Raw genomic sequence first — 18,112 nt, forward strand, 5'->3', positions numbered from 1 at the left:
ACGTGGCTGAAGAATGTTGATCAGACCACACTAGAAACATCGTCGTCCCTTCACCTTCTAGTGTGTGGTCTGGTCAACAAAATTAGTTTTCTCTGAAAAAATGTACCTGCAGTGTCAACTAACTGTGTGCTCGACCAAATATAGTCTAATTATGATTAGTCCACACACTAATTAATAGAGATAATTTGGTAGGAGTCCCCTGATTGGGTAGATTTGATAGACAGGAAACATAGTGGGAAAATGTCGGTGGAGACGTGTGGTAAGTGGAGTCCCTCAAGCTCGGTCCTTCGATCCATGTAGTTCATAATGTATATGAATGACTTACCAAACAAAGTAAGCTGATACATATCAATGTTTACAGATGATGTAAAGCTTGTTGACTATAACACGATGACTCAAACTGATCGATTAGGAAGACAAATTGCCACTTAAGAGTTCAATTATAATAAATGTAATGAGGCTGAAAAGAAGAGGAAGGAGACCAGAATTCACTTACAACATAAGAGTGGGATTGCATGCGTCTGGTGGATCAATTGTCAACTGGAGGCCTATTCAGAGACGAGACCTCAGGGACATTGATACTGGGAAACACGTCCAGGTAGCCTGACCCAGAATTTTGCACCAAGACTGTAATATTTTGTTGAATTATCCGTATAACTAGGACATAAAAGTATTTGTGTACGTCTGATACCATACCACTTGTGAAGGAGGAAATGTACATGTTTATCTCTCAGAATGTTTGGTAACAGGTTTATTGTTTGTGATGTGTGTCTATGTATGTACTAACACGTTGTACTGAACGGGGTGAGAATAGCTTGAGCTACCTCATCCCTTTGTGTGTATTTTACCTCAATAAACTTATTTCAATTTCAATTTCAATTTCAATAACACCGGGGGCGCGTGTAAACAATCTTGGCAGCATACACAAAAGTGGCATATACAGGGGACAGAGTCATAAAGTCAGTCAAAAAAAAAAAAACTGCCGGGTGAATGTGAGAAAATAAACAATAGTGTTGCAGACAGATGGCTTAGCGCTCTGCAGAACGAGGCTACAGAAAGCATAAATTTGATCTAAGTAAATATGATTATTATATAAAGACGGAACGTCAAGAGCTAACTGTATGCTATAAAGCCATAGGGAGGTCATTATACACGCCTCACACAGTTCCCATCCTCCCTAAGATATTAGCATATCGTCCACTGGTGAGGCTTACATCTTGCAATACCCGCCCATTCTCACCATGGGACAAGCATACAAAGTGTAAATTAAATGTTCTACATGACTCATCCCATCTAACCTAACGATGCCGATTCTCATTAGTCCGGGAAAGTGTATACATTAGTATTTCCAATGTGTTTATAATTCACAAAAGCATTAAACTTGTCTGCCTGTATCTGTAGCGTACAAATATGATGCAATTAATTTGGTCAAGTTGCTCAATACACCATCCCACACCAGCCACATATACCAGTTATCATCTCAATGTTCTGGTCCACCCCACACCAGTTACAGTAAGTACCATTACACAACACCCACCATCTTCAATCCATCCTCTCTCCACTGCCGTTATCCCTCACTTCCAAATCAATTCCTCCCTCTCTCTCACTCCGGACCCTCTCCCCCCTCCACTCTTCAAAGGTACCCGCCCCGCAATGTACCGCAATCCACAAATCTTCTCAACTGTTGGTATTATTACAGCTATACTACTACTACTATAGTATTGTTACTACCATTACAGCTAATACTATTACTAGTGCTGTTGTTACTACTACTACTAGTACTGTTGTTACTACTACTAGTACTGCTACAACTAGTACAGCTAATTCCTGCTTCTACTGGTACAACTAATTCTTGCTTCTACTAGTACTGTTGCTACTACAACTAGTGGAGTTGCTACTACTATTAATGTTGCTGCACCTACAACTAGTGATGACATTACTAGCACTGCTACTACTACTAGCGTTGCTACTGCTATCATTAGTGCTACTACTACTACTACTACCACTAATGATGCTAGTACTAGTACTGCTTCTAATACTATTAGTGCTGCTACTATAGTAATTCTTCCATTTCTACTAGTATTGAAATAAATGATTACAGTAGGCTTAATTATATTATTTATTATTGGTTTAGATGCTCTCCTAATTATCCTCCAAACGTTATACTTTGCAGATTATATTTATTTATTATTTAAAATACGAATACAAGATATTCGTATTTTGTCGGTCGAATAAAAGGCTCCGTTGTAATAGCCTAAAAAACGTATGCGACACACAAGACTTAGTAATAATAGATATTAATTTACTTTCTTGCCAGGTTTCCACTCGCTAATATACTAGGCCGAATAGATGCCACTGAAACTATCCAACCTGTAGTGGTGTTGGGCTTCAAGCCTAGTAAAATGTGGAGGGTTATTAATTATTGCCGGACAAGTGCTTACTGATCGACGAGCAAGAATACTTTAGCAATGAACATGTCCAGGACTAGAGTATATTTTCAATGTATATACACCGATAAGGTGGGTACACCTCTGTAATTTTGTAATTCTTCTGTAATTTTTCCTTAGGTCCGTTTGTATCGGAATTTCTTTTGCAATGAAATGTCAATTTTTTATGTTAAATTATATTTGAAAAAATTATTTGACCTGTATTGAATCGTATATTTATTTAAATTATAATAAATATTTGTATAATTTTATAAATATATATTTCTTAATTGTGTGTATATCACGAAAATAAACACGTGATTAAAAATGTGACAGTGTCAGACAACGGAGGAAAATTGAAAAATTGAAAAACTGAAAATTGACTCCTTCTGAAGGTGTATTAATATACGAAAGTACTTAAGGAAATTCCTGTTTCAATTTTCCTCCGTGGTCTGACACTGTCATATTTCTTAATTATTTACAGTGTTACATTTAACAAAAAATACATAAATATATTTAACTTTTCGTTGTGTTTTTTAAAGGAACCATTTACCCGGCGCGGCGCCCCGAGCCGCAGTGTCAACTACCATGTGTTGGGGCGCGTCTGGCCCCTCGATCGTCCTCGCCCCTTAACCACCAACAACAACAACTCCCATTGGTCACAACCCGTGTTGACATTCGCCAGTCTCTACCTGGCATCCACTTGCCAACTGGCAGACCAGTAGACCAAACGTGACCCCTGACTATCCTTCCAAACAATTAGATTGGTGGAAAATGTTGTTGTTGTTTCAGATTTAGCTACTCAGAACAAAGTGTAGCACGGACTATGGCGAGCCCGTAATTGGTGGAGAAAATTTCCGCCTGTTTTATCCTCTGGATGCGAACCAAAAGTTAAAAATGCAGCTTTGCTTCACCACACTCCTTGTACGTCGGCTCTACGAGACACCTTCGCTGGAATTTGGCTGCTTTTATCATCATGCCCTTATCGTCATCCTTTCCATTTACTCCTTTCTCCTACGTGGTGTCAAGTACTGTGGCAGTGAACAAGGGGGATGGCCACGACGCGAGCGAGGGCATCGCCACAGGTGAGTGCAGGACCTTGCGTGCGTGTGTGTGCGTGTATGCGTGCGTGCGTGTGCGTGTATGCGTGCGTGTTCCCTCCCGCCAGGGAACATGGGTTTGTTCAGCTTGTTGAGTGAGCGAGGCGACGGACGTTCTGTTGCCACCCAGGTGTTCACTCCCTTGTCTACGTCACTGGATCCAGACTAGGCTAGCTACACCTCAATATATATATGTCGTAACTAGTAGCCAGAGCTCACTTTTCGGCCTACTATGCAAGGCCCGATTTGCCTATTAGGCCGAGTGAGTTTCTTTATTTTTTATATTTTTTTCCAATTGGTTAATATGAAATATTATTATTATATTATATTAAGAACATAAATTATTGACTTAGTTATGTTAGTTTAGGTTAGGTTAAACAGGTTAGGTTAGGTTAGGTAGGGTTGGTTAGGTTCGGTCAAATATCTGTTAGTTTTAACTTAAATTAAAAAAAATAAACTCATTCATAATGAAATAGATAGCTTTATCATTCCATAAGAAAAAACATAGAAAAATATATAAATTCAGGAAACTTGACTTATTAGGCATATTGGGACTTGCATAGTAGGCCGAGTACTGCATTCTGGCTACTAGATACAATATATATATATATATATATATATATATATATATATATATATATATATATATATATATATATATATATATATATATTTATTTATTTATTTATTAATTATGGCTGCAATGTGTGGCCTCCCTTAAACTGTCCTGTTTCAGAAGGCTGTAATAATCAGTTGCAAAATTTAGTTTGGAGTGTGGTATTTGTCTCACAGTTTTCTAATCGATAAGAAAAATGCTATGGAGCTTGACAAAACTATTTTTAGATATATACAGTATATGGTACGGTAGATAACGACCAATTAAACGGACAGCATTATGTAAAGGTAAGAAAGACGGTGGAATAGGGATAGTGAAGGTGTACCATAAGTCATTGGATATATTATGTGTTACATTTAGAAAGGAAATAATGCAAAGGAATAGTGTTAATGCTTTAGGGCATTATTTTTGTAAAATTCGTGTTAGCTACTTGATACATATGCCAGAGTATACTGACCTTGCCTGTATTTCACCTCACTTTTATTCTTGTGCAATTGATGTTCTCAGGGGGATTTGTAATGTTGAAGGTTTTTTTAATGAACAGTAAACACATGTATGATGTTCTGCTCCCTCATCCACTTCCTAGAGTGGAGGAGGCATATCCACATTTTAACTGGCGAGTAATATGGGCGAACCTTCATGTTAAATTTATTGCCCCAAAACAACGTGAACTATTGTATGGCTGTTATTTGTGTCCACTTTGAGACTGCGGGATGTCTACCATTGCAACGCTATATTCATGAGACCATCCCTACAAATGATAGGCTGTTGATGTTGGGCATTAAGGACAACAATAGGTGTGACCTATTGTTGATGTACAGAAATTGAGAATAATATGCATATATTTTCTTTCTGTAAGCAGAAAGTTGTTCTTGTAAACTGGATTACAGACACTCTTAAAGCTTTATGTGGACCAAGCATTAGAGTGGACTTAATGAGGTTTTTAATGTTTCATATTGATATAAAATGCAAGAAAATTAAGGATACAATAATTATGCTACTTTCTGATTAATTTTTTTGTGTGTGGATAGGCAGGTAGGAGGGTTACTCAGTAGAGAAAGTATTGACGTTTCTTGTGAGGCAGGATCATTTTATTACATTTGGGGTTTACAACTCATGCTCTGTGATGATATGAAAAATTGGTTTACTGAAAATTATATGAACTGTATATAAATGTAGTATTTTCCCCTTGTAAATTGATGTAAATATGATCTTTATATTGTATATTATATAATGTAGAAAAAAATCTGTAGTCTGTTCTGTAACAGTCATCAAGCAATTCTGAATATGTTTTTGTTGCAGTTGATTTTTAAGTATTTTGGTGAATTGCTTAGAGTGAAGGCCACACTCCTGGTGTGTGGCTTAGAGTGAGGAGTCAAGATGTGTGACTTAGAGTGAGGAGTCATGATATGCGGCTTAAAGTGAGGAGTTATACTTATGGAGTGTGGCTTATGGTGAGGAGTCATACTCCTGGTATGTGGTTTAGAGTAAGGAGTCATACTCCTTAGTTGTGACTTAGAGTCATTCTCATGATATGTGGCTTCTGACTTAAATAGTTATGCCACTGGTGTATTGCAGGGAATGATGAATCACACTTCTGAGGTGGGTCTAGTGAGTGAAATGACATACCCCTGGGTGAGGGTCGAGAGAACAGACATTCTTCTGGGGGAAGGGTCGTTAGAGAACAGTCGTACCCACTGGGGGAAGGGGTCCGAGTGGGTGTTTACATACCCCTGGGGAAGGGTGGAGTGGGTGAAGAGACATACCCCCGAATTATATGAATTTTTGTTGACTCTTTCTTTGGTACTTGTTAGACTTTAATTTTGTTATTGTTAGATTAACTGAAAATATTAACATAAGGATAGTTGTTATTGAAAATGGCCAACGTAAATTGAGAAGTTTCGGTGTGTTGATCCGGATAAAGTTATTTATTATGATTTTAGCCAAAGAGAAAATCGATTTCTTATGCTTTCGTTTAGATTTTAGGCTGCTTTAAACATGGGTTTTGAAAGCCTATGCATAGATTTATTAATGTGATAGGTATGTTTTGAAAACTTTTGTTTATCATAAGATATCAGCTATTGCTAGGAATTCTTAAAAAATGATTGTAAAATACTGTTACCTTGGTTTAATGAGAGATTAATACTTGTTTATTAAAAATAATTTTGTTTAAATTTATATCAATAAATATTCTTGAACAAATCAATTGGAGCAGTAACTCGAGTAACTCCAAGCTGCGCACCTTACCCCTGTACCACGACATGAAAAAATGTTTACAACCTGGGATTCCACTGAATCCACAGGTAGTCTGGAGGCTTCTACTGAAGCCAGTCCAAGTTTTACATATCGTCCCCAAACACTGGTGTAGATACAGTAGTTCATCTACTGTACGTTCTAGCTTCAGGTCTGCAGCCTAGCTTCGCTGGGCGGCCCACTACCTGAACAGATGGTTAAAAAAATCTATGAACTGTATGTTTGACAAATCTCTCACCCTGTCCATGGAGGACAAAAGAAAAATGTATATATGCTGGTTAGCATTGTAAATGTGTGGCCACGTCTGTGGTAGAAAATACTACTAATAAAAAACCCTGAACGGGTCATCCTGCTCATACGCCTGCGTTGACTCGGTTACCGCCTTGTAACACTCAACTTTGTGACTCAATCTTTGTGATTCGATCACTTTGTGACTCATCACTTTGTGACTCATCACTTTGTGACACAACACCTATTGACACATTCCCTTGTAACACATCCCGTGTAATATTACGTTGTGACACATCGCCTTTTGACCATAACCTTGTGATACATCACTTTGAGATACACCACCTTTTGATAAATCATCTTGTAACACAGTAATTGCCTGAATTTACATGAGGGCCACTAACACTACTGGCCTCGACGAAGACAGGAAGCCGGCGGTATATCAAATGTCCCTTCAACTTTCAGTGAATGATGGATTCTGACTTCAAAGTCCTTTTCTTCATCAATTTGCTGCAAGGTAATGTTTAATTTGGTAGTTGTGACGTGGGTTATTATGCCCATATATGCTAGGTCTTGCATTTTTCGATATTAAAAAGCTTTTGCCAGTCCTCTGACCATTTGTGGTGTTCATGCAGATCTTTTTGTAAGGTCACAATACCATTTTCACTTCCCATTTTTATCATGAATCTTAGTGTCATCGGCAAATTTGATGATGTGGTTTGTAATATTCTCATTTATGTCATCGTTGTATATAACAAAAAGGTTGGCCTCAAATTGAACCCTTGCGGTACGCCACTCGTCACATTTCTCCAGTCAGATTCATTCCCGTTTAGCACTACCCTTTGTTTGCTTTGTTTTAATAATTGTTTTATCCATTCTAGTATTCTACCATTTATTTTAATATGCCTATAATTTCCTTTGCTAGTCTTTCATGACGTACCTCATCAAAAGCTCTAGGAAAGTTCATGTATACTAGCATCTACCGGAAGTTCTTTGTCGGAATAGCTGGCTATTGTTTGCAAAAATGTGAGCAGGTTTGTAAGGCAGAATCTGTTTTTAACAAACCTATGTTGCGTTGGTTTTACAAGATTGTTTGGTGTGTGTTGATAAATGATTCCCTCCCTTTGGATTATTGTCAAGCTGATCGGACGGTAGTTTTCTGCTGATCTCTTTCTGTCGTTAATAAAAATAGGGGAGACATTTGCAAATTTCCAATCTAGAAGAACTACTTTTTGGTCAAGAGATTTTCTGAAAAGAAGTTTCGACTTCTTTTTTTCCATTATGTCTTTGGATTAAATTCCATTCGCACCTGGGTCTTTTGAATCTTAGTTTGTCAGTGTCCTTCCTGACTATGTCGCACGTTATGGGTATATCTCTTAATTTGTTTTCTTCACTTTTTTTTAAACATATGTTATGGGTAATGGAATGTCGTCTACTCTTTTTAGTGTGAACACTGATGTATAGTATTCATTCTGTGTTTTATACCCTTTTTATCGTCCATTATAACTTAGTCTCATCTTTGAAGGATCCTAGCAATGTTCTTTGTTTTGATTTTACTTACATAAGCATAACTATTTTGGATCTTTCTCAATGCGTTGGGCAAGTTTTCTTTCGTAGTTTCTTTTAGCTGATCTGATTTCTCAGGTGGGTGAATTTAATGCCTTTTTATATATCGCCTAATCTATTATGTTCATAGTGGATTTATATCTTCTCCAGAGGTTCCGCTGAGTTATTAAAGTTGTTGTTACTAATGTGTCATCCATCTCGTTCCCTTTCTTTTCTTTCTGCTTTTTGGCGCATATTTTTGATCGAGATCAGTGATGACCTTGAAATTTTCCCATAATGCTTCCATGCCATGGTCAATTGTCAGCTCCCTCCAGGTGTTTTCCAATTTCCTCTCTCATTCCTTGATAGTCTTTTCGATGGGTAATCTAGAAAGTCAATATCATGGACATTTACAAGGGTTTCTATAATTGTAATTCATTTTAGAATATTGTGATCACACGAAGTGGGGTGAGCTTTTCCCCTACCTGAATTTGATAAATCATGCTCTCTTCTGATGTTAGCACAAGAAATTGTTCTCCTTCTGCTTGTGATGTTAGATTTACCCTATCTATTGCCTCGTGGTTAAATGCCCATTGTAAGGGTTTGGGTTTCTGATGCCGCGTTGATCACATAATGCAGATGAGAAACTTCCTCTGCTGTTACTGTGTCAGCCCTGTAGACTGTAGTATACTTCCACTGTCAGTTTGCTAGCATCGAGCTAGCATGTAGCACCATACACACTCTGAGGATCCCAGAGTATTAGGGATCATTTTAATTATAGGGTCATTTAATTAGGGGTCATTTTAATATACTAGCGAACCCATTAGGGTTCGCTAGTATATTAAAATGACCTAATTGTTTGATACTCTGTGTCTCTTATACATGTGCGAATCCAATTTTATGTGATAGGACTTCCTGAATTGATGTGAGGGCCACCATCCCCAGTGATCTCGACGAATGCATTAAGAAACCATTATTCCTGAGGATCTTTTATATTAGGATTTTTAACTAGAGTAATGTCTTTGCATTTACGGCATCGGAGGGTAGGTTATTCCATGGGTTTATCTTATGGGTGAAAAAATCTGTTTTCTGTTATATTATCGCCCGTTGAGCTTGAAATTATTGCCTCGTCGTGTGAGTTACATTGGTCCTTTTAAAGTAGTGGTCTACATTAATGTCTTCCAAGTTGTTAGTAATGTATTTCATAAGTTTCGATGTATAAGTCTGCGGCCTCGCCATAGACTTATACATCGTTTAAATCTAAATCTAAATGGATACACGGTTTAAAATAAAATTATACATCGTTTAAATCTGTTGTGTGATTAAAAATCGTACAACAAACTTTTCTGACGGGTCACTGCGATCCTAAAATTGGGTGGCTTGAACAAAGGGTGACCGTCCACTTTTTTTTGGGTGCCTTTGAGCGGGGACGAAGTACGTGCTGTCGCTCTGGCCGCCGCTGGGCCCTTTGGTTGTGCGCTGGACTGTGCGGCAGTGATGTACGTGCAGGGTAGGGTACGCCTACATAGGTAGGCTTGAATAGGTAGATTGAACTGGTCAGAACAATGGAACGCGGCACTAGAAAGTTAAATTATACTAATACAAAAAAAATATAATAAAAATGTTATAATAATAATAATAATACAAATTTTATAATAATAAAAATAATAAAAATTTTAATAATAAAAATATTAATACAAATTTTAATAACAAAAATATTAATAAATTTTGTAATAATAACAATATTAATAAAAATGGTATATTAATAATAGTTTGAATTCTTGATGAGTGCTCAAAACGTAAGCAAAAAAAGCACGTCAGTCCTGCTATCTTCATTTAGTACACTATGTTGTATATTGTTCGATTATTTCTTTTCCAATAAATAAATAAATCGATTCCACGTTTGACTAGAAAGTTAGTTTGATTTGCTAAGATCCAGGAAGATGAGGAGGGTCATAATCTCCAGTGCTACCGGCTCACCATCGATCTGGTTAAAAAGAGTCGGAACCAGAGATGGACTGGGAAGGTCACCCGGCTTAATTTACATTTCAGCTGATCAACCCGTGCTAGGGGTCGACGCGTGGAGCCGACACCCCATAGTGAAGAAACGCTGGTCAGGTTAATGAGCCATTATATTCCTGACAACGCCTGGTGGCATTAAGCAATAAAACCAGTCAGCCAACTTCCCATTTTAATGACAGGTATGGTGTCACAATAAGTGAGCTTATGTGTGTTAATCATATTGCACAGACTGGCACTAACAAGCTCTTGCCACTCGAAGGTGTTCTCCTCAATATTAAGTTCCTATTTCTCCAGCAAACCTTCTATAGATGACTTCAGTATTCGGATCATGTGTGTGTGTGTGTGTGTGTGTGTGTGTGTGTGTGTGTGTGTGTGTGTGTGTGTGTGTGTGTGTGTGCCTCCACTGTTCACATCCTTGTCCATTCCTCTTCAATACTTTGTTGCCTGAGCTTGTTTACCGGCAGTTACTGCAGCTTCCTTCGTTATCTGGGTTTCCGGCGTCTGGCCTCGATCTGGTCACCCCCATGGTAGCCTTGCTCTGTTTGTCCTCTTCCATGCGGGGTCTAGCTTTGTCTGGCCCTCTCATGGAGGTCTAGCTCTGTTCCATGTCATTGTGGTCTCGTACTATCTGGCCCATCCTAGGGTGATCTAGCTCTGTCTGGCTCCCTTCCTTCCTAGTTGAGTTCTGTATGGCCCCTCCTATGATGGTTTAGCACTGGCCCCTCTCATAGTAGTCTAGGTTTTTCTAGCCTCTCACATGAAGATCTAGCTCGGTATGGCCCTCCCATAGTGATCCTAGCTCTGTCTGGCTCCTCCCATGGTGACCTAATTTTTTCTTGCCCTTCCCATTGTAATTTGGCTCTTGCTATGATGGTCTAGCTCTTTATGGCCCTTCCCCTGGTGGTCTAGTTCTGTCTGGTCCCTTCCCGTGGTAGTCTAGCTCTGTTTGGTCCTTCCCAGGGATTTCTAGTTCTCCCTTCGCATGGGGGTTTATCGTTGTTTGGCCCTTTCCATTGTGGACTAGCTCTGACCCCTTCCATGTTAATCTAGCTTTGTACTCACCAAGTTGTGCTTGCAGGCGTTGAGCTTTGGCTCTTTGGTCTAAGTATAGCCCCTCCCATGGTGGTCTTGCTATGTGTGGCCCCCTCCCATGATACCATTCTTCTAGTCCTCTTCCATGCGGGGTCTAGCTTCCATGTAGTTTAACTCTGTCTAGCCTATCCCAAGGTGATCCAGCTCTGTCTGGCCCCTCCCATTGAGATCTAGGTCCGTTTGGCTCCTCCTATGGAAGTCTAGCTTCTAGCTCTGTCTCGTCCCTCTCATTGTGGTCTAGCTCTGTTTGGTCCAACAAATTGTTTGGTCCAACAAATTTGGTCCACACACAATCGACTTGATAATGGTCCAGGATGGGACCAAACGTCGTCGTCTCCTCATCTTCTGGTGTGTGGTTTTGTCTTCATATCTTCAGCCACGTTATTGTTACATCGTCTGCATCTTACATACCGCCTCATGGTAGTCGAGCTCTGGCCTCTTTGATGGTACTGTAGCTATTTCGTCTCAAGGTAGTCTAGCTCTGTTTGGCCTACCTCATGATTGTGTAGCTCTGTTAGCTCCTCATGGTAGTATAACTCCATCTATCCCCTCCCATGGTAGTCTAGCTACGTCTGTCGCCTCCCATGGTAGTTAGCTCCGTCTGTTGCCTCCCATGGTAGTCTAGCACTGCCTGGCCCCCTCCCATTGGAGTCTAGCTCTGTCTGGCCCCATCGATGATAGTGTATCTGTCTGAACCTTCCTATGGTAGTCTAGCTCCATTTGGCCCTTCCCTTTGAAGGATAACTCGACCCTCCCCATGGTAGTACAGCTCTGTTTGGCCCCTCCCATAGTCTAGTTCCGTCTGGCCCTTCCCATGATAGCCAAACAGATCAGTTTGGCTATCATTGTCCTGCAGGGTAGCCCTGTGCAGGACCCGGGGGACACGGCCGCCTGCAGGACCTCGTGTGTCATGGTCCTCCGCAGGACCCGAGGGGATATGGCACCTTGTTGGACCCGGGGAACACAGTCACCTAATGGACATGAGAGTGTCATGGCTCGACATGAGAGTCATGGCCCTCTGCAGAACCCAGCGGGACATGACTCCTTGCAGGCTCCAGGGAGACATGGCCCCTTGCAAGACCCAGCGGGAGACGGCCTCCCGCTAGTCCTGCGGATCACTTTTCCTTGCAGGACCTGGGGGATTCGCCCTCCTGCTTGACCCAGGGAATCACGCCCTCCCCTCTGCAGGACTCTGGAAGACATGGCCCTCTACAGGATCTTTGCGAACATGAACCTCTGCAGGACCTAGGAGGGTGCACTGCCCCCAGTAGGATCCAGGGACACGGCACCCTATATAACCCAAGGGGACATGGCCCTCTGCAGAACCCGGGGGTTAACACGGCCCCTTTTAGGACCTGGGGAATAAGTCTCTCTGCAGGACTCATGGGGATAGGGCCCTCTGCAGAATTCGGGAGGACATAGTCCCCTACCGGACCTGGTGGGACACAGTCCCCTACAGGACCTAGTGGGACAGAGTCCTCTACAGGACCTAGTGGGACCTACAGGGTCGGTCGAGTCACGGGTCCCTGAAGGGCCTTGTGTAATGCAGACTCTTACCAGACCTTTTTTTCTTTAAGCATGATGTAACCATCGGCGGCTACTCTTGCATTAGCTCGTTAGCAAACCAAACTGACGTAAGACTGTTTTAGAGAGACTTGTGGTCAGACCGGCTGGTGTTGCCAGGGGCAGCGTCAAATATTAACGATGCTATACTACAATTTAACTGGTTTAAGGCAAATGTCAAATATAATATTTTACATGATACGATGACATTCGTCGTATGCGATGGCGCATCTTGTATATAAATGTCTCGTTTAGCATGTATGTGCTAATATACTCCTCCGTTACCATCCGAGGAGATTGAAGAGCTGGCAAATATCATTGTATCTTTGATACAAAGTGCGGCACCCGTTACCAGTATGGCGGGTTGTTTGTTAGATATACGGTTACACTTGAAGAAACAAATGCTGGGGTAAGCCAGCGTGATGACTCACGAGGACTGCTAAAGTTGGTACATAAAGCGACCTCGTGGACACTCATCGGTTGCGACAACTAGGTCCTGAAAGGTTAGTGCCAGAGAAAGTCCCTCCCTACCTCCCCTCCCTCCCTTCAAGCTTCTCTCTCTCCCTCCAGGCAACCATCGTTCTTGGGTTCCCTCCCTCCATACGTCCCTACCTCCCATCATGCTTCCCATTCTTTCTCTCCATGCTTCCCTCTTCCCATGCTTTCTTCCCTCATGTTTCTCTTCGTTCATACTTTCCTCACTACGCTTTCCTCCCTCCTCCAATGCTTTACATCTCCCCTCCTTACATCCCTCTCGCCATGCTTTCCTTTCTCCATACTTTCCTGTGCTGCAGTATGTGCTTTTTCAAGATATACTTGTTTTAACCACTTATTTTGCTGTCCCTGTATCGTTGCAATCTTGGAGATTCAGTTTTTTCTATTCAGTTCCCTTATGGTTGATGTCAACACGCATTAGATGGCATGTCCACACTCCAATGCTTACGTTGATTCTCAATTCATTGCTTACGTTGATTCTCCATTACGTTGATAGCAGCCATTCAGGCTGCTATCATCATACACTAAACTTGGCTTCCTGCTATTTGCTGAGAATTGTATGTAACCATCACTTCAATTTGCTGTTACCATACATATTTTACATTTCTGTGGATTGGCCACATCTATTATAGATATTTAATTAATACTTTTAAATTTTAACTTTTAAACTTTTAAACTTTTAAAAACTTTTAAATTTTAGATATTAAAATTAAAACTAAGTCCAACCATAAGCTATCATTATCCGTTGTTCCTTTTCGTTTCCGTTACCTGGTAGGTGTTCAAGGAAATAACATTGTCTATTATTCTCTTGAGTTTCGTCTGTGAATGCAATATGTGGCTATAATTCCAGTGCTCTCTCTCTCTCTTGCAGTTACACAACCGTATTTATTTTTTCATCTGCATTCACATACATTATCTACACACACAGTTCTCTAGTACTAGTATACATTACCTACACACAGTTCTCTAGTACTAGGGAGCTGAGTTTCTGCTGGGGGATTTCAAATTGTTCCATGTTTATTATGGAGGGAAGAATGTATGGTGACTAGGACTCGGTTATTTTCATTCCATTGGAGGGTCTTGATGGGAATGTGAGGTTCCGATGATCACAGTGAACGAAATGTCGATTCACTGGATCTGGTGTGTGGTTGGCTAATATGATGGGCTTGCCAGCATTAAGGTATTGCTAACCAGACCACACTAGAAGGGGAAGGGACGACGACGTTTCGGGCCGTCTTGGACCATTCTCAAGTCGATTGAGCCATTCACAATCGACTTGAGAACGGTCCAGGACGGACCGAAACGTCGTCGTCTCTTTACCTTCTAGTGTGTGGTCTGGTCAACATACTTCAACTTATCGTCTGCACAAGGTATTGCTATTCCTTGCTCTTTTATCTCTTCATTCCTCCCTCCCCAATTTTGCTTCCTTTTGTTAATCTCTTTAAATATCTTGGCTCAGACACACCTCACTGTGTTCTGGTGCGCCTCCAAACTTCCTGTTCCTTTTCAGTATGTACTTAACTGGCCTATTACGTCTGTATGTCACTTTAAGTACACATGTTGCATCCTATAATTTCTTTTGCCAACGTGACTCATCTGTATGATATTCCTGACCTCAGTATGTTTTTTATCTTGTTTGACATTCGTTGTTCTATTCTTATTACTTAAATTAGCCTAGTTTATTGTGCTGGATCACTGCGTTAATAAACGTTATCATTTGTCGGAAGGGAAGGGAACTATCATTGAAAACGCCAAACCATTACGACTATATAGCACTTGGAAGGGGTCAGGAAAGGGGTTTGGGATGGGACGGGGTGACGGGGAGAAAGGAATTATGCCCAACCACTTGGACGGTCCGGGATTGAACGCCGACCAAGCGAGACCGTCGCTCTACCGTCCACCCCGAAAAGTTGGACGAACAAATTAAATTGTCTTGGAATTCTTCCTAATTTTCTTCCAAGGTTCTCAACAATGTTTTACGTGGAGTCTTCAGGAATGTGGTACCATGTAAAATTGAGAACATATTCAAAGACTTTTACTTATGAATACTCTTCAATTTAACTGTGCTACTTCACTGGCAGATGTAAACAAACTGTGCACAATTCCAAACAGTTTATTGTTAACTTCAGTACTCAGAAGAAGATCCAGTCTTGACATTTAAAATATACGATGATATTGTGACCACATTCCAGAATCTTCCCTTTATGAACGTGGGAACCGAGATACGGAATAACGTGACATTAACACTTGAACAAAAGTGACATTCCCTTGGTATCCTTTGATTTGCTCAAATGCTTTGAGCACAAAGTTTCGTCTCAAGCATTTGAGACTTTTAAAGGATCATGTGAGTTCCTCCCCTGCCTCCATAAAAAATAAATATAAATTTTGAGTGCCATTAATACTGCTTTATAACAAGATATAGTTGCCTCGGTATTTAATCTTGTCCTTACTATTAATTATTATATCTGTATCCCCTATGTACAAAGGCCGACCCACGGCTAGTTGCTTTAGTACGAAGCTTGGAAGGATGACAAGCACAAAGTCACTGTAAATGGCTACTACACAGAACCACAGTGATTTGCTGCAGGTCACGCAGAGGCAATAGTTCCTTGCTTGTCACAAGTCTCCACAACAAGACCTCTATCAACGGTTCACATACAGTATGATCAAATAATTTAAACTAAAACAACAAGATCCTACACCTGGCAGCTAATTTCGGCACTGTTTTTGTGGTAAACAAAGTCAGTTTTGATGATATTGAGAATCATTCTGAATGGTTAAACATAAGACAACCAATCATTTCAACAACTTTTAATTCATCTTCCCACAAACTAAATATCTGTTTACACTAACAAAAACTAAGCTTGAGCATGACTTGGTAGAAGCCGAACAGGCACTACAGAGTTAGAAGTCTCAATTTATGTATGGTGAATGCTCTTGGGGTTAAATTAACAATGAAGAAAATTGCCAGTATTTTATTATACTTGAGTCATGCTTTCATTCTAATTCATGCACGCTGTCATAAAGTTTAGAACTAAGAACTTTTTGCATACCTAGGAGCTTTTTACTTTAATAACTTTACCACTACAAATGACTGGCTTCTAGAGCCAGTCTTTTGTAGTGTTGAATGGTACAATCAATTTATCTAGCCACTGTGTACCTTAAGCTCAATGGGGGTGGAGTGATATTCTGTGACTCTAAAAGTGCTCTGCAGTACTTAAATAACCCATCACAATTTTTGTCTAAAGTAGCTTGTAATATTAAATGGAATGTAATTTTTTGCCAATGATAATAACTATTGTATAAAATTTGTGTGGATCCCATCCCATGTTGGAGTTGGGAAATATGACTGTAGATCGATTGACCAATGAGGCTTGCAGGATAAAAACACTTGATTATGACTTTGGACTATCTAATGCAATTATTAGAAACATACAAATTAAAGAAATTAATTCAGATTTAGAAGAGCTAAGAATTGCCCAGAGACCTGAAAGCTGCAGTATTAAAAGCTATGACAACTTTTGTAATAATAGGTATTTGTATGATCAGCACAGTAGCCGGACCAGGCAATGTGATGTAATCATTGCGCGTATTCGCCTTGGCTATAGACATATCTGGCAGGTTAATGAGACTGAGCCACTACGAGAATATTCAGATTGTAAACTCTGTGACAAACCTTTAATGCATTCACTAGAACACTATATTGTTGAATGTGAAACTTTAAAAGATTTTAGACCTCCTGGCCTATTGTACCACCTACTGTGAAAATATTTCATTGAATCTGGTGTACTGGACGACATCCTAACAATTTATTCTAAATTTGCTTGTCCATTTTAAAGAATGAAGAACAATTTTATTTATATTATTATTATTAAGCTGCAACTTTTGCCCAGGGATGGGTTCATCCCTGCCCTTGTGTGACAGTGCACAATAGAAAGTTGTATTTACATATTCGTACATTGAACATTGATTGTAACCATGATATATATATGTGCTTGTCTTCAGTTCAGATCTATTGTCTTGTGTATGACCCTCTGTCCTGTGTGGCCGCGAATACCAGCAGTATCCTCACTCTCTTAAGACTTAATTGAATTCCTCAGATTAGGCAAAATTGTAATTAATTTGTGTAAATAAAGATGTTAATAAAAGGGAATATCGTTTTGTCTAAAGTTGGAGGTCAGATGCTTGGGATTATCATCACCCAAATTTGCAGGTGGAATGGTCTGGGACACGGAATAAACATAGACTGGTCGGGGTAGCCAGAATTTAAAAAGGGAACAGGGTGCCAGGGGGTCGCATTTTGACCCCCACAGTGGTTTTTGGCATTGCCCGCCAGCTACCTGTCGTAATATTTTGAGAAAAATCAAAATAATTTTTTTCATATATAAATATATATATACTATTATTTACCGATCTCTGGAAAATTAACAGAATTTTCACGCTTTTCACACTAAGGCGTGAATGCGCTTTAGTTTGAGCACATAAATTCCATATGGAATTTATATTAAATTCCATATGGAATTTATGTGTTCCATAAAACACATCAATTCAATTCAATCCCCCAGCCTCAACCACCAGAAAAAACTGAAGGCTGGCCCACAGATTCAAAAGGGGGAACTATTATATTCTATGTGAATGTCAATAATAATATTAAGACATACTGACACTTGGTCTTAATGTGTTATTCGTAATATTGTAGGGTAAAGGGGGACGAAAGCAAGAGAGAGAGAGAGAGAGAGCTATATGTAGAGAGAAAGAATGGAGACAGACAT

General features: G+C 40.0%; 2 long non-coding RNA genes across 5 annotated transcripts in view; both read left to right on the forward strand.

The window, feature by feature from the left end:
- Positions 1–2,330: 2,330 nt before the first annotated feature.
- Positions 2,331–18,112, forward strand: part of LOC138356039 (uncharacterized) — a 166,407-nt gene continuing 150,625 nt past the window's right edge. The window contains exons 1-2 of one of the 2 annotated variants that reach the window (XR_011224102.1): positions 2,331–2,519; positions 2,969–3,511. This is a non-coding gene — a long non-coding RNA (uncharacterized lncRNA). The remainder of the gene's footprint in view (positions 2,520–2,968; positions 3,512–18,112) is intronic. The other variant, XR_011224103.1, reaches the window with a different exon arrangement.
- On the forward strand, positions 4,435–16,361 carry LOC123775296 (uncharacterized). Of its 3 annotated transcripts, none has more exons than XR_011224100.1 (4): positions 4,435–7,140; positions 10,221–10,369; positions 13,139–13,348; positions 15,827–16,361. It is a non-coding gene; the product is annotated as an uncharacterized lncRNA (long non-coding RNA). The 3 variants fall into 3 exon arrangements; XR_011224099.1 differs by having other exon boundaries at positions 4,437–7,140; positions 13,142–13,348; XR_006775055.2 differs by lacking the exon at positions 13,139–13,348 and having other exon boundaries at positions 6,793–7,140.

This window comes from Procambarus clarkii, chromosome 70, assembly GCF_040958095.1.
Source record: "Procambarus clarkii isolate CNS0578487 chromosome 70, FALCON_Pclarkii_2.0, whole genome shotgun sequence".
In the NCBI taxonomy this organism is placed as follows: domain Eukaryota; kingdom Metazoa; phylum Arthropoda; class Malacostraca; order Decapoda; family Cambaridae; genus Procambarus; species Procambarus clarkii.